Here is a 4,484-nt window from a genome sequence, read left to right as displayed (position 1 = left end):
AGCTAGGACTCTTTAGGTAGAACTAGAAAGGAGGAATGGAACTGAGGAGTATTTTGAAGCAAAATCAACAGGCATCTAATTGGACATGAGGTTGTCAATCAAAAGGATCAGAAGGATGGGAACATCCACAGGAAAAAAAGAAGGCAGGAGCAGATATTGGTTTGGGAGAAAAAGATCAAAAGCTCAGGTTTGTACATACTTTGAAGTATGGCAGAATATTTATCCCTGACTCTCAAACATACCATATCTATCATGTCCTTCCATTCCTCTGGGGCTCTGTTTGGCCTCCTCCATGAAAAAAAAAATCTTTCCCATCTTGTTTGCCTGAACATTTTCTATTCAATCTTCAAAACTTAAATTAAATGTCACTTTTCAATAGCTTTCACTGACAACTCTAAGCTGAATTATTTGCCCTCTCCTCTGTGTTCCTACAACACTCTGTTCATACCTTTGTTTTTAAGAGCATTCATCATACTCTGTTATAATTGCATTTTACATGCCTGCTTCCCACACTAGAGTGCAACTTCCAGAGCCCAGGGCCTCTGACTTATTCCATCTGCTTCTCCCAGAAGCAACATCATTGAACTTGCTTGGTTGATCTCCAGCTTGGAGCTCAGGACAGGGTTGAGGCTAGATATATAAAGAAGACAGCATGGCTGACACAGAGTGACCACCAAAGAAAAGAAAATAAGTATGTCACTCAGGAAAAAAAAAAAAAGACAGCACAAATAGGTACCAGAGGGCTAAATCTCAAGAAATACCTACATTTAGCCAATGAGCTAGGGATTAGAAGGATGTGAGAATTGTGATCTGTCATAGCAATTACCATTAAAATATATTTATGCAGTGGCTACTATGTGCCACTCACTGTGTAGGCACTAAAAATACATCAATAAATAAGCAAGATCCCTGCTCCCATAGAATGTACCACACTGTAGGGACACAGCTTCCCTCACAGAAGGAGGAACATTAACAGTTTCAAATGCAGCAAAGTGTTTGAGGAGGATAGATACTTCAGTGCCCTTCTGATTTGAAAATTGGAAGGTGAAAGAGCCATGTAGCCAGTTTCATTGCAAAGATAATGGTTGAGAATTGAGATGTAAAGAAGAAGTAGAAGAGAAGTAGAGAATAGAATTTCGTAGTAGTAGGCCCTTGGGATGTAGAAAAATGAAACAGATGGTATAATCAGATAATGTGAGTTCCCAAACAGAAGACTCCACCATAGGCAGTGAAACTATGGCCCGAGGCAAAGGGATCTAAGGCGTTTACTGACAACTAGTGACTTCTCTATAGCTGGTTTTTAAAACAGGATCTGATCAAGTACAAATTTATTTTTAGATACATAGTTTAAAATTGCTGGCCTGATTTAGATGTGCAGTAGACAGTTCAAAGTACAGGTCATTCAAAAGTCGGTCTATACGAATGGATAAAGAAGATATGGTCCATAGATACAATGGAGTATTATGCCTCCATCAGAAAGGATGAATACCCAAATTTGGATCAACATGGACGGGTCTGGAGATGATGCTGAGTGAAATCAGTCAAGCAGAGAGAGTCAAGTATCATATGGTTTCACTTGTGGAGCATAAGGAATAACATGGAAGAAGACATTAGGAGATGGGGAGAAGTAAGTGGGAGTAAATCAGAGGGGGAGGCAAAGCATGAGAGACTGTGGACTCTGAGAAACAAACTGAGGGTTTTGGAGGGGAGGAGGTGGGAGGTGGGGTGAGCCTGGTGGTGGGTATTATGGAGGGCACGTATTGCATGGAGCACTGGGTGTGGTGCATAAACAATGAATCTTGGAACACTGAAATCAAATCAAATCAAATCTTTAAAAAAAAATGACCATATGTTGTTGGATCCAACAGGTGCTAGGCATTGACCAACTGGAAGTTTTCTAAAACTGGAATTACTCCAACTTAACTTCCATGTAAATACAGTGTGGATTAAAGAATATGCGATTAAAATGTTCTGAATTGAAGCTTATATATGTACTATTACAACTCAACAGTAGTTACAGCCATTTTTTGCTGTGAATCCAGTGAATTTTTTTTTTTTTCAGAAAATAAGCCAGGCAGAGAAATCACATACTTTGCGGTATCTTTTGTATGTGGAATCTTAACTTTTTAGAAAAGTCACTCATAGAAATAGAAATAGAGATTAGAAAAGTGATTGCCAGATGTGCACCTGAATGTTTATAGCAGCAATGTCCACAATAGCCAAAATATGGAAAGAGCCTAGATGTCCATTAACAGATGGATGGATAAAGAAGATGTGGTATAGATATACAATGGACTACTATGCAGCCACCAAAAAATGTCCCCCAAATCTTGCCATTTACAATGACATGGATGGAACTAGAGGGTATTATGCTAAGCGAAATAAGTCAATCAGACAAAGACAATTATCATATGATCTCCCTGATATGGGGAATTTGAGAGGCAGGATGGGGGGTTGTGGGGGTAGGGAGGGAAAAAAGAAATGAAACAAGATGGGACCAGGGAGGGAGACAAACCACAGAGACTCTAAATCTCATAAAACAAACTGAAAGCTGCTGGGGGGGGGGGCGGGATAGGGTGGCTGGGTGATGGACAATGGGAGGGTATGTGCTATGGTAACGGTTGTGAATTGTGTAAGATTGATGATTCACAGACCTGCACCTCTGAAGTAAATGATACATTATATGTTAATTTTAAAAAAAGAAAGAAGAAAGAAAGGAAAGTGATTGTCAGGAGCTGGAAGGTGGGGGAAATAGAGAGAGGTTGGTAAAAAAGGGTATAGACTTTCAGCTATAAGATGAATAAAGTCTGAGGATCTAACGTGACACATGGTGACCGTAGTTGATAACACTGTATTATATCGTTTAAATTTGCTGAGAACTTAAGTGTTCTCACCAAAAAAGGAAGAAAGAAAGAAAAGAAAAGAGAACAAAAGCAAAATATAGAGGTAAATATGTGAGGTAATGGCTGTCTTAATTAACTAGCTAGAGGGAATCCTTTCACAGTGTGTATGTATCAAATCACTATGTGTAGATTTTAAATATTTTACACTTTTTTTAAAGCAATTATACCTTAATAAAGCTGACAAAAAGAGGTTGGCCTAATAGAACAATGAAATCACCTCTTGAAAACCTGGTATGACACCACCTAGGAGAAAGCACTCCATGAATCTGAGGTGCTGTTTCTCAACACTCTGAACTAGGGCCCATAAACATACATTGTGGTTTCTCCCATAACAGGACCCAGGAGGCTAAGAATTAAGGGGTAGTGGTAAGAAATACCTAATGACCCACTTGTAAAAATTTTGCACTTTTCTTCTCATTCTCACAACTCTGGCTTCTGTTCTTTTGGAAGTTTATTATCTAGGAGAGGACAATTTCTTTCAGGGAACACAACAATGCTTCCACTGAACTAGAAGCTGAAACCGCCACTTCATGCCACTAGGCAAAGCAACAACAACAACAAAAAAAAAAAAAAAAAAAAAGAGAGAGAGAGAGAGAGAGAGAATTACTATGTTGGCTAGGGTGATCGATCTTGATTGCCATTGCCATTAAATACTATATACTAGTAGTATACTACATTATATGATGGAACTACACTGTGAGACATCCTTTACACTGCTTTCACTAAAACAATGAATGTCTTTGTATATGTCTCCTTTTACACATGGATGACAGGATAGATCCCTAAAGTAGAATTTCTGCATCTGCATCACAAACTATATGGATATTTAACTTTACAAAGTGTTGTCAAATTGCACTCCAACATGGTTGTACCCACTTACATCTCTACCGGCAATGACTGAATTTCTATTTTTGCATATTCTTATGAATATTTAATTTTTGTCAACGTGATGAGCATAAAATGATCTCATTGTTGATTAATTTGCATTCCCCTGATTACCAGAGGTTGAGCATCTTTTCCGTTCTGTCTATGGCAATATTTAAAAAATAGTGTCAATTCTCAATTTTCCACAAGAACAGTAGTGGCCTTCTGAGCAGTGGTATGTACCATATCATGAGGCAGTTCTTGTATTCCTGCCCATACAACAGATTTTCCTCCCTAATTAGGTCTGGGTCTAGTATCAAATTTAGCTACCCCTAGAATATAGAATGAAAGAGGGACGCCAGTGCAGAATTTTAAATCACCATCTGATAATCTTCAAAATGGACAGTTCACATGGCTTTTTGTGTCTCCAATCTTGAATTAGTGTTATGTAATCCAGGGATTGCTCAGGCATAATCTTAGGGATTTTTGTCCCTCTGAGTTCCAGTTAGTAATTTGGGTTTCAAATGGCAGAATGTGGCTTGCTTAGGAGTAGCGCATTGTTGGAGAACTGCCATGCCTTGCCTGTTTACAGCAACCCCAAATGCTACTGTCCAGTACAAGTCACAGCAAGCAGAGCAGGAGGGATCTTCATAATCAGGCTGCCCGTAGCCCATAATTTGCAGAAGGGGAAACTAAGTCTCAGAGAGCACAAACTGT

This window comes from Mustela nivalis (genome assembly GCF_964662115.1).
Source record: "Mustela nivalis genome assembly, chromosome: X".
In the NCBI taxonomy this organism is placed as follows: domain Eukaryota; kingdom Metazoa; phylum Chordata; class Mammalia; order Carnivora; family Mustelidae; genus Mustela; species Mustela nivalis.
Note: the sequence above shows the minus strand (reverse complement) of the source record.